Genomic DNA, 20,144 nt, shown 5'->3' on the forward strand with positions numbered 1-20,144 from the left:
GTTCTAGTCGTGCTTTTTCCTCTCCTGCTCTGTAGCTCCTTTGTTTCAGAATGAACAAACTGAGTATCCATTCAGATTCAATGAACAAGCCAAATGGACATAACCTCTGTGACTCTATTGTTTTATTAGATTAAAACTTGTAATCAAGACATTAATGTTGTGGCTAAAAATCACAGTATTACTGTCTTAATTTAGTTGTGTTTCTCTGTCTCACATTTTAAAATTCCTTGGGATTGTATAGGATAGTAAAAATTAACATTATTAATATTTTAGAGGTTTCAGTTAATAGATTTCTGGGTAATCTATAAAGGAGGAGAGCATCAATAAATAAAATATAATTTAAAAATATTTTTTTAAAATTAAATTAATTATCATTTACATTCTAGTAGTTGATAGGTACTGTACTTTTAGCACGAGTTTTCTGCCCAGCATAATTTCCCAGAAACACTCTGCTTGGTTTGGTGAGATATAGCTCAGAGAGCACTGTTTCCTTCTTGTCTGGATAGACACCAGGTGATGCAGGTCATTGCTTGAATATTGACACCCCACTTGCATGGTTAGTTAGGACAGTGAAAGATGGAAAGCCAGTTTTCCCTGGAGGACACCAGACCAGGCTTTAGAGGAACCCTAATACGTGATGGCACAGACACTTGAGCACTTAGCACGTCATGAGTGCTTGTCCAGTACGCATATTTCTGAGAGAAATCATGTGGACACATTGTACTACTCTGAGTTGTTTTTTTTTTAAATTGGCAATTTCACTGCAGGTTGAGGAAAATGCCAGTACACTGTTATGTGTGTAAATCTAGATGGAGTTCTTTACTTTTATGGAAGAACGGAATAACTGCAAAATCAAAATGCAATTTCCTGAAGCACTATAGCAGATCGGAGAAGAGGTGATTAAGACAAAGGAAACTTAAAATGCAACACTTTAGTGCAATGTGAGAATACTAAGTTGATGCAAATCAAATTATGTCATCAGGGTTTCTCACACTGAATGTTGGATTCAGGCAGGAATAGGAAACAATGACAACATTTGAATTCAGTGGAAAATGCACTTTAAGTCAAAGAGTAATTTGGGTGGAAAATTTCCATCAGAACTAGCTTTAGGTAACTGAATTGCCACTGCTACAAATGTTTATAATTATTACCTCTAAATTTGCATGTATGCATTTGCATGTAAAAAAATCATTCCTAAAACTCTCCCCAAACAGTAATAGTGAGGCATGCTACTTTAGAAATGTCATAATTTTAGTGTTTATCTAAATGCTGAAGTTTCCAGCAGTGGAGCTATAGTCTGAATTTAGAGGACCAAACACTTATTAACGTGCAAAATTGCTTTAACGGATCTAGAAGTTCTCTTTCCATGCCAATATGATTTGCCTCATTAACATTACACTGTTGAATTCTTATCATTGCACAGGTGTAGAGTTGAAAATCATGGAGTTTCAAAACACCTGCTGTTTGGGCTCATCAAGCCATGATGATGTTCTTTCTTTGGTCCTTGATACTTTTACATTCATAGAAATCAGTTTAGTTTGTGACTATAGTTTTTATTTTGTTTCTGCATGAATGCAATTCTAGTCTTCAAACCAGACATTTACAGTGATTGTATTCAAAATCCTTTATGTGCATTCTAAATAATGCTTCAATTTAAGTTTAGCAGCAGGTACATTCATGGTAACAATTGATTGCAAGTCACTATTGCAGAATAGCAATGGAAGGTATGTTCAAAAATTTCAGTTATTAGTAGCATTTCAGGATTGTGACCTCAGTTTAGAAAACCATTAAGAAAAAATTCTTAGATGTAATAAAAATGCTACAATACTACTAGCATAATCTGGCTTTAAGAACAAACCTAACATTAAACGTGTCAGAAGTATTTTCGTGAATATCAATGCACTGTTGAGGTAGCAGTTATAGTAATGTACTTTTTTTTGCTTGAAGAACTTCAGAAGCTTAGGAGTTTTTTGACTACTGGAATACTTAGAGGTGCTTTGTGGTAAAGTACAAGGACTAAAAATATTTTCTGAGCTAGTGTGTGCATATATGATACGTTCTCAAGTCTATGTTGGTCTTTATAGAAACTAGGAATAGATAGATATACAAGCATATCCATAAGATGTGGGTATAAGTTATACAAACAAATTGGGAAATATCATTAATATTTGCTCAGAGGTGACAAAATCTCTAAGAAGCTCTACCTTCTTTAAAAATAAAAATATATTTAAATCTGGATTTTTGTCAATAGCTAAAATCAAATTTCATTTAGAGAGCTATCTTGTTTAGCTTGCTACAGGGTTCTGCAGTTGTGAAATTTCTGTTTCTTGACAGAAAGAAGAAAAGAAAGTGTCTATAAATTATTTTGGTCAAAAAAGAAAAGTTATATATTTTATGAGGCTTTGTTTTGGCTATAATAGAGTTCTCCTTCCTGTCATCCAATTGTAAATTAGATAGCCATTAGCTATTCCTTTTAGGCAAATCTGGTAAGACTACATGTAATGTATTAGTGTTCCTTTTTTCTGTAATAATCCTATTACCAAAATATCATGGTATTTAACCAATTAACATAAAATGAAAAAAAGTGGTCATTCCTTTAGTAGTCTGCAATCATGTATTATAAAGAAGAAATCCCTACAGTTTGAGGTGAGAACTTGCTTTGTTGTCTTGTGCCTAATCAATGCTACAAAAGCTCTCTTATGCAGTGGGGTAGTGCCCTTTGTAAGCACATTATCCCACATAAAGAAAATTTTATTCTTTCAGGTGAATCTCTACAAGTCTTACCGTTTTGCTGAAGTAGAAGCAATTCTGTAGATGCCATCCTGCCTCAAGTAGATTAATCAGTGGAAAAGCATATGAGTGAATCCCTGTGAGAGCTTTTCAATACGCAGGTGCCCTTTTTAGGTAGCTCAAGGGGAGACCAGCATACCCTTCTTTCCTCTGTAAAATGAGGGTGCTAATACCAGCTTCAGTGGTAGACTGTGAGAATTAATTTATTAATGCTTAGAGTCCTGGATATTAGAGTCTGGATAAGAATGAATCATTGCCAGCATCAGTATTAAAACTAATTATGAGGATCTATAGCCAATTTCTACCAGTTTCCATGTTAGCATTTTGATGTATTTCATAGATTTTGTTGTAACTCCTTATGCAGAAAGGTGTAGTGAGTAATTCTGTAGTGCTGAAGAATGGTAGATTCACATCTTTATCGCCCTTTCATTTCTGGCATTTTTTGTGAACGAGTCTTTGTTCATATAAGGTTTTTTTTTTTTCACTTTCAGTTTGATCTTGTATCTCCTCAGGATTTTTGCAACACATAAAAAGAAGGTGTCAAAAACATATGCTTAGATCTGAAGGATATGCTACTGTGTATCCTTATCTACTGAAAGCCCTTCAAAATAATTCTTCTTCAAGCTTGTGGCCCTTGAACAAAGGATTACGTATATTGGATATATATTTGTTCTCATGTGGATTGGTGCGAGAAAATCCCATTAAAGCTAATGGGAGGTAGAAGAGCATATGTGAAGAAGGCAACATCCCTGAGGAGGTAATAAAGCTGTTCCATTTTCTGCCTACATAAAATGTCAGAGCCATCTAGAACTAATCTTGCTTATTATTAAGGGGAAAAAAAGCTTGAAAACTGCTGGAGAGTGAAAATGCAAGACTTCATCTGTATTCTTAAGTGTAATTAGAGAAAAAAAGTAATATTTAAATGATGTTTAATCCATGTTTGGTACATGCCTATACAAAGCTAAGATCATAATTGCCACAAACATTCTGTCATGGAAAACTAGGCATTATGTGGAGTAGCTGTGCTTGAGGACAAGTGAGGCAATGCAGCTACTCCCATTAATCAAGGAAAGCCATCTATGTTCCTACTCGTTCCCACAGTATCAGCCACTGGTTTTTCTTTTATTCTGAGCGTGGGTATCAGATAGATGCTCATTTGATGAGTGTTTCATTATAAATGAGCAATCTTTTCAGCCTGGACATAGACGCAATGCTTCTGGATTATTCTCTGTGTCACTGACACTTTAATGCAGGGCTGAAAAGCTTTTATATTAGTCATGTTCCTTTCTTGGGAGATGGATCTGCAGTGGTAATGATATTTTATCTTTCTTTCTTTCAGTAAAATAGCATGGGCGTGAGGCTGTCTCAACCAATTAAATATCAATTCATTTGAATCTTACACATGTCTAGCAATATCACTTTTAGACCAATGCAATTTTAATAGGTATCCTAGCAAAGACTCAGCAGAAACAGGAATTTATACTGAATGTTTTGAAATCGATTGTGCTGTTTCTCTGATGGAGAAGCTGGCATTTTAACTTCTTGGATCTTAAATAAATGTCAGATCTTACAAAATACAGTTTTTCTCTTTTAAATTCAGATAAGACTGTGGACATTCCCCATCTGTACATGAACTGGAGGTAGAGGGGGAGAGGAAGAGTATCATATACACGCTCTGTCCCAGAAGCTGGTTAGGATTGCTGTTTGAGGAGGGACAAGAATTTACATTATCTGTACTTTCCCTACCAGAAGTTTGATAGGGCGGCAAAAGTCACTCTGCCACACATAAAAAAAATTTCCATCCGCTAAATTATCTTCAGATTACTAGTTAACTGAAGCATGTGCAAACCATATTTTGCCACTCAAGAGATGGCATCTAGTTTCTCAGTTATTCATCCTAGTCAATAATGTTTTTCCTTTGCAGCCACCCTCTGGAAAACTTTTAGTGAGGGTGCATAACTGGTTTGCAGGTCCCCTGAAGAATTCTGCCCAAGAATGCACTCCTGCTTTTCAGCACCCAGTGCTCTGAAGGTAATTTAATGTGCTTTTCCCTGGCTTCCTTTTTCTTTTCTTTCCAAAGTTTTTATTAAGGTTAAAGTGCCACTCTTCGCATTGACTTACATGTATTCTTTGTCAATCAACAACCCTGGTGTACATTGTCATGTTATTATATTAATGATATATTTGGTCCTAAACAATTGTCTGTAAATCTAATTATTTTGATTAATTTGTTTATTTTAAAACTTGGTTGCAAATATATTTGCACCTGCTGGATTCACATGGTAATTTTGGAAAGTATTTCAGAGGGTATATTCAAAACTGAGGTTAGCATGAGGTCAAGTGGGTGTTATCATTCTGTATGTCTTCCAGTTGCCTGACTTCCCAGGCTGACCATGCATACTTACTAGTCAGCAAAAGCAACCTGATCTGATTTTTCTTATGCAGTAAGTCATTATTACATCATTTTCCTGATATGATTAGAAAAAACATCCTATGTTTTAATTTTCAACTCTTCTTGTCATTGATGTCTTGTGGGGAATATTGATACACAGCTGTGGTTCTAGAGCACTACTATACCTGGATAATCTGTTTAATACAACTAACTATTATTAGTCCAATTCATGACGTATATTGCTTATAAAAGTGAGGACATACTGTATTTGAGCTTTAACATACGTCAAAGAGAAATGAGGCAATATTAGAAGCATTACGTATTATTTTTGACTCATTAAATGTTCTGCTCCAATACCTTACTGAAAAAAAAAATAATATCAAAGACACTTTCTACTTTGGAATGTAACAAGACAGAATTTATGTGATTTATTTACACCTCAATTGAGAAGGGCCATTATTTCTTCCAGATCTGACAAAATAGCAATATGAAAATTCCATAAGAAAATCAACCTCTCTTTTACTTTTTGAAGGTAAATTTGCTCATCAGAAATAAGCAATAAATAAGATTAATATGTTTTATTGACCCAAATAATCATTCTAATAAAGTAACATCTCTAACAGGTTATTACAGTACTAGCAGACTCTCTGGTCTTGTAGAAACAAAGTAAATAATAATAGTTATGGATTTGAGAAAACTGCTCCAAGACAAAGACTCCATTTACCTTCCTAGTTCATCCAAGTTCTTTCATCACAAGCTCACAATTGCTTGTGAGCTATGTGCAGTTATGTGACCTATAGTCTATTTAGGATCCTTAATTATGTTTGTTAATATCATGTTTACATCATTTTAACAGGAGCTTTATGAGTGTTTAACACAAGAACTTTATTTTTTTTCTTTTTCCAGCAAAGCCAAGTTTCAAATTTATGTTTTGGGGACTTGAAGTGCTAAAAGAGCTGCAGTATCTGATACTCATTTTAATCTCATAAATTAATTCATTGAAAGATTTAGTACTTCATTAACAAAACCATTTGACCCCTTCTATGTAAAAGCTAAACCATTGCATACTATCCTACATTTATTTCTGTCATATAAATGGCAAACCTCTTCAACATCTCACTTTCTGTTTATGTTATTAGAAGTGTTAATGCAGGCAACAATGTTTTATGTAATCATATTTTTTTTGGTATTTATATTATGAAAATGCCTATGAGGCATAGTCAGAGCTTTTTTTACCACACAGATATTGCCTTCTGCTTAACGATCTAACAGAGGTTTGCAAACATATATTAATTAAGCTTCAGAAGGCCCCTTTGAGGGAGATATGGTAAGTAGCATTATCCTCATTATACAAATAATAAAGAGGTTTCAACTTGTTAAAAGTCACACAGCTATTTAGTTCTAGACATGGAATTAGAAATTAATTGCCCTGTGTCCTAATGATTCTTTTACTATTCATTTTTTCAAGTATGATGGTGATAATAAATAACAAACTAAATACACAATGGATAGTGGATATCACAGAACAATCCCGATTGTTAGTATCTGTCCTTGGCTGCTTTGTAGCAGAGAGGTTAATTCAAATGTGGTGCTTTGGGTAACAAATACCAATAAGGGATATATTCTTTTCTCAGTATGTGTTTGTAAGTCTCATTAATGATAATGGAAGTTATGTGCCTGCAGGAGAATGAAAGAAGAATACATCTATCATGTCAATGATCCATGAAGTCAGAAGAGATTATATAGTCTACTATAAAGGCGCTGAAGGAGTCATTATAGCCTATTAGGTAAATAATGTGTTTTTTAAAAGTCTCTACATAGAATATGCACGTAGCTAATAAAATACAAAGCTCAGATGGAGCCACAGTATTATTATAGAATTACTGTGCTTTAAGATAGCGATCTCCAGCTGAATGTCCAGGTGGTGTTTTCAGAAGGACAAACAGTTTACTGCAGTTTTCTGATGGCTGTGCAACAGACATACATGTTGGAGCATGCCTGTAGCAACCTGCAATGGCAGGTGACAGCAGCCATACAACAACTGGGTGTGTTTTGACAGGCCCAGGAAGTGACTTGATACAAAAATTCACATCCAAGAATGCAATTAAGTTTAAAAAAAGGATAAATATTTTGTTGAACCAATACAGTGTCAAGACTGTAAGGTGCACTCAGTTGTCCCTATGGAGAGGCACTGGGAATATGCTACTTATGATGTAACTAAAGGAGAGATTTTGGGCACTTCTTTAAGAAGCCTGCAGCTTATCTTTTGCAACACTTAGCGGTGAGACACCTGGTCTCAAGTTGATATAAAGCACAGAGGTTATGGTGTGCAGGCTCCTTAATGGAGAAAGCTAAATGTCTTTGAAGCCCTGTCTCTGAAGCCATTACGTGGAGTGGTGAGGTGCTTTATAGCTAGCAAAGAAGAAATAGGGTGTCTAGAAGTGTGACTAAACTTCCCTTCTCCAAAAGTTACAGCAGTCTTCTGGGTGCATATGTGGCAAAGGTGATTTTACTTTCCAGCAACCCAGAATCTCAGTCCTTGAGAATATCTGCAAAACGTCTGAGGCAGATGGGATGTGTCACAAGTTGTGAAGTAACTTGGCTGAAGTTAAGCAGCTGAGTAGAGCAGCAGAGCCAAGAATAAAATCCAGGTCTTTCAGCATCTGGTCCGCTGCTCCATCCCACAGACCACAGTCCTTTTTTAGTTCCTGAAGATTGTTCCTATGTCACATTACCTCCAAATGAAAACTATTCTTTTTTTACTGTGCCTCATCTATTCTGAGTGTGAAATTGTGCGGTAACCCAAGAAATATTAGAGAGAAGAACTTTATCTGTGCCTTTTTAATATGCTAACTATTGCAAAAATGAGATGCTTACATCTTCTTTTAGATACATCATTGAGATTCAGCATAATCATATCCTGGACAAGTCTTACCTCTGGGGGAAAGGGTATGTATTTAGAACTTCAAAAGCTAGTGTCTTTGCAACATGACAAAATGTGATAGCGGAAATAGATTGTTTCTCACCAATTGACACAATAGTTGTGAATAACAACAGAAAAGCTGTTTTCCAGGTATTGTCTATGTCTCCAGCTGAAAGAAAAAAAAAAAAAAAGAAAAAGGAAAAAAACCCAAACCCAAACCACAAAAAAGCAGAGGAGGGGAAGGAGGGAAGGGAAAGAGCTGTTTAGCAGCTCCCTGCTTATTTGGCATGGAAGTCATTGTTTGAAGTCAGTTGAAAATCCATGCTAGTGACTGCTGTTGAAGTGCACTCTTTCCAGCATCTGGAAGTCCACCCTATTAATTATATAAGTACTTTTGTTTCTATCATGTCTGCCTGCCGGTTTGCTTCTGTCAGCTGGCTGAAATTAAGTGTTACTGTTTGCTTATTTGGAAATTGGGAGAAAATGCAGAGGCAGTTACTTTTACAAAGTTGGGGTGTGAACCACGTGCACATTTCTGATGTAGTTTGTGTAACGTCTAATTCTATTGTGAGAAATTATTGATAAAAGTGTAGAATTAACTTTCATCAAAAAATGTGTGCCAGTATACTAAATGGTGATCTAGCACTGCTGTGCAGTGAAAGCTTTATCAGTACTAAGTGAAACCAAAGGTTTGCAGCCAAATATCTTGCTTGGATTCATCTGCTCTGGCAAAATAGCTAACTGCTGCAGTAAATTAGAAAAGATGCTGATTAATTCTGTCATCTATGTTCTTCAGCATTTGAAATTTGAAACCTATTCTTGTCTCATTAAATTTTGGAGCAGATTTGGCACTACAGTCAGAGAGGATCAAACCTTTAGATAGTGTTTTTCTGATTAGAGACTGGGAACATACTATTCTGTTAGTATAACAGACTTCTGAAATCTGCATTTCTTTATATCATTTCAAATGAGAATTAGGCAGTTTTGTTGTATGAAGCTCATCAGATCAATAATGGAACACATGGAAGCTTGGTAAAAACTCGCCTAAATACATGTTACTCCCTTATCATTTTGGGTTAATAGGTCTTCTATAAAAAAGTGACTTCAGAAGCACTTAGAAATGTGATGTAGTATCTCAGAAAAATTTTCAGATTCAAATGGACATGATGAGAGGAGAAATGGAGGGCATGCAAAGAGACTAGAACTCTATCAGCAGGGAGTAAGGAAGGAAGGATAGGAGAAAGGCGATAAAGAGACAAAAGTAGATAACCAAGGACATGAAAGAATTAATGAAGCTTGACAGGAAAGAGGCTTAGAATGAAAATAACATATCAGTGTATAAAGGCTTTCAGAATTTAATTCCATTTTGTGGTTCTACTGTTTAAAAAACCTTACATTTATGCTACTTGATTTATAACAGCAACTGAGGCAGTGGCTGAAGATGAAGTTATAACTGCTTCCATAGAGAGGTCTTGAAGTCCTCTTTGCCCAATGTAAGGGGGAAATCAAGAACTCTTACACCTGAGGAAAAACTATGGATTAACTTTTAAGACAATTTTTTTCAATTGTTTATTAAATAGTACTTAAAAATAATAATTCCAAGCTTATTATGGGACACTTCTCTTGGAAGGATATTGCTGTGTATATATAATTTATGTTCGCTTGATATTAACAGTTCTCCTTGTTTTGGCATTCATACTGTGGCCAAGTGCAGAAGTAGGGATTTACATGTGCAGCCAGTGGCCAGTTTTAAAGGAAGTTACAAGGCTTTTGCAAAAAAACCCTGAGCTTTTGTGGGCCCGTGACCTGGAAATCTTGAACTGATAAACTTACTGAGCGGGACACTTGTATGGGGGACACAGGGAATGTATTGTCCTAGTCTACAGGTTGCTCATTAATTAGGACTGGCTCAGTTTTTGACCGATCAATAGTTAGTTTTCATCTAATTTGTTTTAAGAAGCTGGACCCTTGCAGATGAAATTACATTGACATAATTTCAATGTAAAAGTTTAATAATGTTTAGGTAAAGTGCGATGCAAACAGAATGCTTGTCAGCTAGTCTTATTGGAATGCTTGTCATTGTGCCTTGATTAGTGTTTTTTCTCCAAACAGAGGAACCATCCATAAACCCTCATATTTCTAAAAGTAGAGATTAAAATAACAAGCAAAATATACCTGCCAATATTCTACATAGGAATCAACTCAAGAACAAAAAGTAATGCGTTTATAAATTTGCATCTTCCTGACAGTCTTCCGCTGTTTATCAGTCATGATAACACATGCCATATCTCCCTGAATCCCAATCGCACATTTGGAAATTGCTGTAATTTATCAAAGCTCCAACACAAGTCAAGTTTTGGCAATAAATGAGGTTTGAGGGGATCTAATCTCTATTCACAGCATGTTTCATTCAGCAGCAATAGAAGACTGTGACTTTTGCCTATTAATACTGCAGCTTTCAGAAGGCAAAGAAGAAATTAACAGAATATAAATTCATAAATTTACCTGTGGTTTGGTACTACATCAAATTTTCTTTTGCCTTTCTTTCTACTTACTGAAATGGCAGTCACCCATTAGCCTGTATTTCCTATCATAACACAAGACCTTACCCAGTGAATCACTGCATATTTGAGAACAGACCACAAATACTCCTTCATTAAAACAATGCATATGCTTTCAAAACACTGAGTTCGAAGAAAACCTGATGTCTTCAATATTCTGATCTAAATTTTCAAAGTGGCCATTATCTTTGGATGATGTTATTCTTTGCCCTGGTCATTCTTTTTTATTGCATCATTTAAAGAATAAATAAATAAAAAAAAAAAAGCATGATAGTATAAAAGTAGCAGTTTCCTCAAGTGATCTACTTAGATTGCACGATGGGGCTGGGAAAGAATTACCTTATTTTGTAAAAATTACATGATCACAAAGCATTCCTAGCTACCCTTTTGTAGAAAAGGCTACCTGGGCTAACCTAAAATCAACACAAATGAGCAAAAATTGAAAAGAGATAGATGCTTGGACTGTTGTAGGTTTTTCTTGCACGTGCAAAGGTGTTTTTTTGCTTGCAGTCATATTTGCTAGTTTGGTTTTAGTATCTTGTTTTGATAATGCACCCCTTGTGTATTTTATTTTCCCTCAGGTCCAGTCCTGCATGTATACCTTTAACTTATTAAAGAGATTTGGTCAGTAATTGCTCTGATAGGTGTGAAGTGAATCATACTGATAAATGTTACCAGGATCTATTAGATTTAATTCCATAACACTGCAATCAGATGATGAATTTCCTTACAGTGTCCTTCACCCCTGCTACAGAGTAGTAACTAATTTAATCTGCCACTAGATGTCATTCCTTTTTCATGCAAACATGAAAAATGTCAATTTCTACTCAAAAGTTTCAGTTAAAAACATAGGTTTTAAAATCAAAGAATTAATTTGCTGTATTCATACCTAAAACAATGTCTTTCTCTTCATAGTTTTCACATATGAATGGGGTGTTGTAAACTTACTGGGGACTTCCAGTAGATCTGTCTGTGCTTGAAAGATGTGAAAATATTTCACATGCTCAAGGAGCGTGTTGTTGCTCCCTTTTGATAACTAGTGATTAAGGATGGTAGAAGTTGATTCTGTTGGGTGAAATTCACGATGGTATCAGAGGGTCAATGACATCTATTTTTATATTTGTTCAGCCTTAAATCCTATTTCATTAAAACACAGAACCACTTTTGCTTAGTGTATGTCACTTGTCTGCTCAGAACTGGTTTCCTTGCTGTATTTTCTCACAGCCTGTCTGATCTTCTCAGGTTGCCTTTTATGACTACCTAAACTTTGCAAAGCAAAAGCCAATGAAATTCTTCAACCTTTTTGTGCCTTGCAGGAGGCTTCATTCTGGATAGTGACAAGTTCCTGTAAAGGCCTTTATTCTTTTGATTACCTGTGCCCATTAAAAAGTGTAGCCGTTTCTTTCTATTTTTTGAGATGAAGATTTCTGAAGAATTCAAACAGTCTATAGGAAAGACTGTTACATTTTATCTTCAATACTCATAGATTCACTTTGTAAAATATGCTTTTTATTTTTTGGGGAAAAAGATTTATGCAACATTATTTTTATTTAATAATATTTTAAGCTGTTCTTAAACATTGTTGAATATACACTACAATAATAGAAAAAACTTGCAATCTTTAAGTAAATAATTGGGTAGCCTTTAGCATATATTTCACTGCTCTAGTCACAGCCTTTCATTAAGGGTTCTGGGCAAGGATGGAGCACAATTTTTCAAGTATGCTCTGCAATCATTTAAATAACATTAAATGTAATAAAAATGTATTCAGTGAAGCATGACAATCTACATCCTCTATTTTCTGTAATCTATGATCGCAGCAGGGATGATGACTTTCTGGTGCTCTATGAAAATCAGATGCATTTGAAATGAGAAATGCAGTCATTGTTTTAATATGTGCTAACATATTTTGAACTGTCATAGCCTTTTAGACCACAGAAAATTTACTGTTGATAATATTCTACTAAAATATTAAGATGCTATGTCATTGGTATATTAATTTCCTAATACTTCTGTTTGGTATCAAATATTGGAAAATTGCTATTAAATTTCACCTTACCTTCATTTTCATCTACTTTATCAGGCTGCAGGTCTTGTTGTTGAAAAGTGTAAATCTCTGAGATATATGTATACCATATTATTTAATTTCTTCCTTTTTTTGAAGCCAGATTACTTAGTACAAGATCAGTGATGTATCAAATTTAGTTATAATACCAAAAAGTAGATGTCAGTCATACAATACCAAGATTAAAATTGAAATATTGCAGAATGTTTATAGAAAATTTCTGATGGCTGTATCTTGAAATAAGATAATTTTTTTTTTTTCCCCTAGCATGGAAGAATTGCTGTTTCATTGTTGGGAAACATCTGTAAGCAACACAGAAACTGAGTTTCCTTGAGAAAAGAGAGATTAAATGAATCTCAGATTTGAGATTTGGAAAAATCAAGTTCCTCCATGGATTCCCTCCCTAATCCCTAGACCTGTTATTTTGGACTGTACTCCTTGCAAAATGACCCTCATGGGTCAGTGTTCTCATGTTTCTGATAGAAGTATGTTCTGTTAGTACCGCACTGATACAGGGTGGTCTGGGTCACTGGCTGCAGTTTGGCTTCTCTTTCCCTACCAGAATGAACTCTCCCATTGAATTGTTTCACTGTAGTAGTAGAAAATCGTTAATAATTTGTAGAAGTGCCAAATAAATAACACTAGTGTGGAAGACGTTCTGTCATGATCAGAGGTATAGCCTCTTACTGAAACATCCCATTTCAATGCCATTTCATTTTCCTCTAAACTAGAGCTGTTAGATGTTTTATGAGTCACTCACCTACCCTCTAATTTGATTTGAGTACAGACTTTTACATGAAACTCAGCTTGTGCTGTGTCAGCTAGATCAATAGTCCATAAACATTCAACCCCCTTAGCTGGAGCTGTCAATTACCCAGAGAAAGGAATCAGTCCTCTGATTGCAGGTACCAGGTGCTTTTGCTTATTTCATCCCTGCTAGTGGGATTGCAACACAATTTAATATACTCTGACCATAAGACTCCTTCTAGGTTCCAAGAGTACCAGTATTACCATTTTCTTCCTCTTAAACATCAACACTGCCAGCATATGTCAAAAGCCATCCCATTTCCTAAGATCAGGATGCTGGCATTTAAGATTGTTCTTGTAGTGTACCTCACTGTTTAAAAAAATTATTTCCATACTTTCTCAGTATGAATTAAGTTTCAAATGTCTGCTCTATGACCATGAATTAGCATTTTTTCTGTTTAGTAGTTAATGTCCTCTCAATTAATATATGTGACACAGAGGCCTTTAATAAGTCAGTACTAGTCTGAGAATGTTTCAGAAAATTTTGTTATCACTTGGGGTAGCAGGAACTGGCCTGAAATATTTTATATTTTATGCATGTAGTTAAAATATCTTCTACTGATTTATAGTACAGAAAAGAGATTTCCCAGCATAGCTGGAGCAAACGATAGAGTTGGCTAATTCCCTGAAACACTAATCCAGTTCCTCAATCGTGGCAAATTCATCTTTCTTTCTTGCAAGTAATTCATCTCATGTTGAAATGGTCAGATTTAAATACCTTCAAAGAAGGATATAAAAAGCAGTTTGCATTCTGTCATTACAGAAAAATGTATTTGGTTCATGAGGAAAAGACTCATACAGGTAAACTACAATGATATTCAGCCCCTAAACACTTTTTCTGTTCCAACGCTTTCTCATTTCTTCTTGGAACTATGATAATGCTGGATAAACTGCTCTACTGTTTTTGTTTTACTTTTCCAAGATTTTAACCTTTTTACCAGTTTATTTTAATTTTAAATTAAAAAAAACCCACCACCTGATATGTGATTTTCAGACTGACTAAGTAGAGTTAGAAATACAACCCTGTCTTTGTGCTTTTGTTCCCTGTAGATGCTCATTTTCATTTTTAGTCAACCACATTTGAAAAGAAATTTATGGCCGCTCTTAGCCAGTTGTTGTCATGCTTGCTGAGGCATCTGTGTTTAAGAAAGCAGTAGGCCATTCAGGCTGCCTCCCATCAAGCGGGCCACTGGTATTTAAAGGGGGTGGTAGAAGTGACACCAAAGCTTGAGACCTACTGGAAGTCTTCTGAATGTGGTCTTTCTCCATTCAAAGTTTTCCACGGGAGGGACTGCATTTCCCAGGAAATCCTAGTGGAGGCATCAAGATTTAAGCACCAGTGACTTCCATGGATTACATATCCTCTTTCTAACAATGAAGTTATTGTATTCTAAAAAAACCCCAACCCCCCCCAAAACCCTTAATTGAACTGTGTGCTAGGTATTTTGTCTGTCAGCCCTGTTCCTGCAGTCATGAAATGTGTTTTCATTGGCTACCAGGGTGATGTAAACTGCTAATCTCTGTTCTGAATGTGCACGCTGTGGTAGGAGCCAACACCTGCCCTTGGTGCTGTGGTGGCTGGTCTGAATGCGACCTTTAGATACTGAGCGCTGAGCTGTGTATCTCCATGGATGGCTGCAGAGACTCATGATTGCTGTGCTCTGAGTTGGCTGGATGCAAGCCAGGTCTGTGCAGAAACAGTATAGTTGCATTAGTATAGTGCTGAGCTGGAACTAATAAGCCTTGGTAAATCTGAATGTGTTTCATACTCCTGAGTCCCTAATTCATTTTTTAAAATAGTTTTTTTACCCTGGATCAACATACATGCTTAACCGTTATGAAGACTGTTACAGCAATCCTTTCAAAGATTTTTTTTCAAAAAAGGACAGAAGAATAAATTACTTACCATGGTATAACTAACTCTTGATACTGAATAATCATGGGAGTCTGCAAAATAGCTCTGTAATTAACATTATTGGATTAATATTGCTGATTTAAGTCCTTAGAAATACTGAGCATCGCATTCCTAATAAATCTAACAGTATTGGCTTTAGCCACATACATTACTCATGAAAAATATAGCTCTGAGATTTAAGAAAATTCATTCCTCTGCAGTTCTGAAATAGAGCAGTGATTTTTTTCCCCTCCAATCAATAAATACAAATAACAGACATTATTAGCATTACTCTGAAACTACACATTCTTTACTTCATTTTAACTGGAGGTCTTGCACAAGCTTGTTTTATTTAATAATACCAGATGAGAATGTTTTGAACATCTAGAAAAGCTAACGTGATGTGAAAAGACTTTCTCAGTTTGGCAGCTAGACTGTAAATTATGAAGATGTGAGTACACAAAGGAAGTACTGTAGTTAATTCTATCAGTTTTTAAAGCAAGTCAAGTTTTTGATAACACCAGGGAGATGAAAAGGAGTATTTCTTGAGCAGAATGCCATATCAGCATGCTTTTTATCTTTGGTGTAGGCCATTGACTGTAAAATCATCAATCTCACATAGCATTTATGGTCAATATGTTGAAGAAATTAAAAACATTCCAGTTTAGAGAAGTAATGTGTAGATAACCTGAAGAGATGAAATGCTGCAGTTGTGATTTATTTATAGTCTTTTACAGTTTCATTTCTACTTCTTGCAAGATACTAAATATTGCTTCGAAGTATACTGCTATCATAAGCACATATATTTTGTAGTCTGTAAAAGATCAGTTATTATGTTGTAACTTGCTACAAATCAGCAGGTTTTATGCATATTGCATACTTTGCATTTGTTATCTGTTCTTCACTGAAACAGATTTGTAGGGTCATTATCTTCACTGGTGTGATCATATTAAGGAAGTGATTATTTTTTTAGTTTCAAAAATTATCTGAAGCAAAAAACATCAATGCCTATAGTTATAGGTGACCTTTTATATTTTCAGTATATAGAGAATTATTGCAACATTTGTTGTGTTGCAAAGCCCTATCAATATCAAAAACAGTAACAATGCAAAACCAGGTTTGAACCAAATTCAGGTAACAGTATGCAAAAAGATTTTCTGGGAAGATTTCATTTCATCTGACTTTGCATGTGTATAGTGTGGATGTGTATATCTGAACTATTCATCCTAAGCTGCTTTAACAATTGATGAAAAGAAAGAGGCACTTCCAAGTGTGATTCATATAACTGTTTTTAGATATCTACTTTAGCATGAGATAAACTGCCATCAGAGTGTCTATTTATGTCCGTTAACTGTGAATGCAGCAAAATCGGTAGCTCAGATGTAGCCACCTGCATTTGCTTTCCATGGCTCCAGTGGTCTTTACATTAGGCCTTAAAAATGTGCCAGCTCTTTCCGTAGTGCTCAAAAGCAAAACTGCTTTAGCACACTGATACTACAGACGGCAAGAATACTTAATCACCTGCAAGTTCTCCCAAAATGTCTGTGAGAAAAGCTATATGTTTTGTCTGACGTTAAGTTAGATGATTATAATGGGTCTTTTTGACCCATTTTAATCATCTGAAAAGATCCCTTGTAGACAGTTTTGAAAACCTTCCAGGCTCCATTGCATCATTTTGTGGCAGAAACTGCCTCAGTTTTACTTTTGTGAATTGGGTGGGGTGTTAGCAGAACTGCTGCAATCAGTTGGTGTCATGTAATAAGGCCTCTGTGTTCCTCTGAGAGAATTCCTTTTTGTGTGGGAGCATGTCTTTTAGGAAAACTTTTCATTTTGGTTTTTAAGTGTCACTGAAGGACAAAGCTCAGTCCACAAGTGCAATATTCTTTGCCTTAGCAGAGCACGGATGGTTTCTGCCCCGAAGATAAACAGACTAAGAAGCTAGAAAACAAAAAGGGGAAAGGAAGGAAACTGATCATAAAGCCTCTTGTGCTTTCCACTTTGCAGAGCAGATACAGCCTTAGAGTCTCAGTCATGAAGAAGCACAGTGCATGTGCAATAACTACTTTTCCAAACAGTTAGTATTTTTTTTTTTCAATGCTTTAAACCTCAGCCATACAATTCCATAACTGGCAGAAGCTGTTAGAGGCTACCTTGCTGCCACTGCGGCCTGTAGTACAACAACCACAGACTAAAGGCACTAAGGCGGTGAAGAGCCCAGAAATAAATAAAAGGATTTTGCTTCTTGAGCTTCTCTCTTTCAAGTCTGTTTAAAATAAGTCTTTGGTATGTCCATATTTAGGTATACACAATTTTTTAATTAGATCACGTAATTAAGAATAGAAACTTTTATTATTTACCTTTTCTACTTCTCTGTGTAGAGAACATGTATTATGCAGTAACCATATGTAAGTTCTCTTTTTGAGAAGAGCATTTAGGCTACAAAACAAAGATAATGTTTACTGAATTCAGTTCCTAATCCCTTAACTTCGCTTTATTCTGAACGAAGTTGGCATGCAACATTTCTGTCTTATTGTAGTAACTTTTCATAAGACTTTTAATTATTATCATAATAACTAAATCCCACCTTGCAGAGGTACAGCTGCTATATAAAAGGAAGACAATACAAGCTCCTGTGCTTTTTCTACTTGACAACTAAAGTACATGGTACAGTGGTTATAATTACAGTCTGGAAGAAATGTTAGATGAAGAATTAGAGCCACATATCCCTAAAATGTCAGGCCTAGCAAATCAACAGATATTTCCCAGGTATTGTTGAGACTAGGTTTAACCATGACAATATCAGATAGTAGTGCCAAAATTTATCCTTCTTCTGTTAGTAATTCTCAATAAATATCTCATGATACATGATGATATGTATTGCAAAACACATATTATTCCATTATTATGCCATTCATAGTACTATTCCATTCTTTCTTTACAGAATACAGAACTCTGAAATGTAAGAAAAATAACAAAAGGTGTGAAAAGTCTCTGAGATCAATAATTTTGTAAATAGTAATATGAGGGTTAAAAGAGCCAATAAACAATATTGCTTGAGAAGTGTAACTTTTTCAGTGGTTTACATTAAGTCTGCAAAGTGACTCGCCAAAATCTGGCATAAATAAAATCGATTATAGGTTGTTTCTTTGTGGCATGGATCACAGACTTATGTCATTGGTAGCCTTTTTCATGCTAGTGTGCTACCATGATAAAAGAAAATACAGGCCAAAAAGAATAAGAGTAAAGAATGAACATTCATTTTCTGAAGAAGTGGTGTTAGTATTTCCAGATAATTTTGTTTAAAAAGATTAAGAAAAGTAATAGGTACTAAGCCATTAACCTTTCATTTCAACAAGAACTTCTGTTTAGTCCACAGGAATGTTTTGCATATGCTTCCACTGACTTACCTGGCATAAAGAAAAGTATAAAAAAAGTAGGAAGTCATATTTTAGTTTGTATTGTGTAAGTCTTTTACATTCTCAGGTGACAGGGGAGCATGAAATCTGTCAGCAGAGTTCCAGAAGAATATACACTTCCAAATTCGTTGAGAATTGAACCTGAAAATGTGAGATCCTTTCAGATGCCACAAAGAAAAAGTGAGAACACAGAATTGCCTGTTGTCTGTGTCTCTAAACAGGAGAGGCATGGATTTGACAGATGGACCACTCGATGGATAAGGAATTGGCTGGAAGTCAATGGTCCAAGTGGAGACCAGTGACAAGTGGCATTCATCAGGGCTAGGTACTGGGACTGGCACTGTTAAACATCCTTGTTGGTGACACAGGCAGTGGGACTGAGCACACCCTCCACAAGTCTGCTGATGACACTCAGCTCTGTGGTGCACTTGACGTGCTGGAGGGAAGGGATGCCCTCCAGAGGGATCTTGACAGGCTTGAGCAGTGGGCCTGTGCAAAACTCATGAAGTTCCACAAGGCCAAATGCAAGGTCCCGCACCTGGGTTGAGCAATCCAAAGCACAATTACAGGCCAGGTAGAGAATGGATTGAGAGCAGCCCTGAAGAGAAAGACTTGGAGGTGTTGATGGTTGAGAAGCTCAACATGACCCAGCCATGTGTGCTTGCAGCCCAGAAAGCCAACCATACCCTGGGCTGCATCAGAAGAAGCATGAAGGTTAAGGGAGGTGATCCTCCCACTCTGCTCTCGTAAGACACCTGGAGTGAATTTGTTTAGTAAAGCCACACTAGGGGAAGCAAAAATCTACATTAAAAGAAAGCGTGGTGTGTAAAACCTGTATCAAAAGAACTTTTAGCTCTTTTATTTTTATTCTAGGTTCTACTTTTTATTGTAAGTAGGTAGAACATGCAGCTAAAGTCAATGTTCTGTTTTTCACATCTAAATGAATAAAAAGATGACATTGCAAAGTAACACAGAAAGTTGGGTTTTTTTGGTTTTTTTTTATGAAGTTTCACATTAGTTTGTGTGAATGGTATATACTGGGACTAGTCATTTATCTTTTTTCTCCATTCCACTAATTACAGTGACAATAAAAATACTCTTGGAAGCTTCAGTATCCTGTTTATCCACTCTTGAAAGTAAGCCTTAGCTTTTGAATTACTCGGGCATATGTGAAAATATTAACCTGCCTTCTCACACTTTTCTATTCTTCTTTGATTACTCAGAATCCTCTAATTGTTCAAAAAAAGCACATTTGCAGTGTAACGTAATTTTTTTTTTACTGTCTTGTCTGTAATT

The 20,144-nt window shown here is 35.7% G+C and overlaps 1 long non-coding RNA gene across 2 annotated transcripts in view; it reads left to right on the forward strand.

Moving 5' to 3' along the window:
- The window catches only part of LOC130150537 (uncharacterized), a 46,389-nt gene extending 26,564 nt beyond the window's left edge, over positions 1-19,825 (forward strand). Inside the window, exons 1-5 of one of the 2 annotated variants that reach the window (XR_008822249.1) lie at positions 792-3,547; positions 4,715-4,821; positions 6,866-6,969; positions 8,072-8,131; positions 12,999-19,825. This is a non-coding gene — a long non-coding RNA (uncharacterized LOC130150537). Of the gene's footprint in view, positions 1-791; positions 3,548-4,714; positions 4,822-6,865; positions 6,970-8,071; positions 8,132-12,998 lie in introns of those variants that run through there. The other variant, XR_008822248.1, reaches the window with a different exon arrangement.
- The last annotated feature ends 319 nt before the right edge of the window (positions 19,826-20,144 follow it).

Source organism: Falco biarmicus, chromosome 5 (genome assembly GCF_023638135.1).
Source record: "Falco biarmicus isolate bFalBia1 chromosome 5, bFalBia1.pri, whole genome shotgun sequence".
NCBI classification, from domain to species: domain Eukaryota; kingdom Metazoa; phylum Chordata; class Aves; order Falconiformes; family Falconidae; genus Falco; species Falco biarmicus.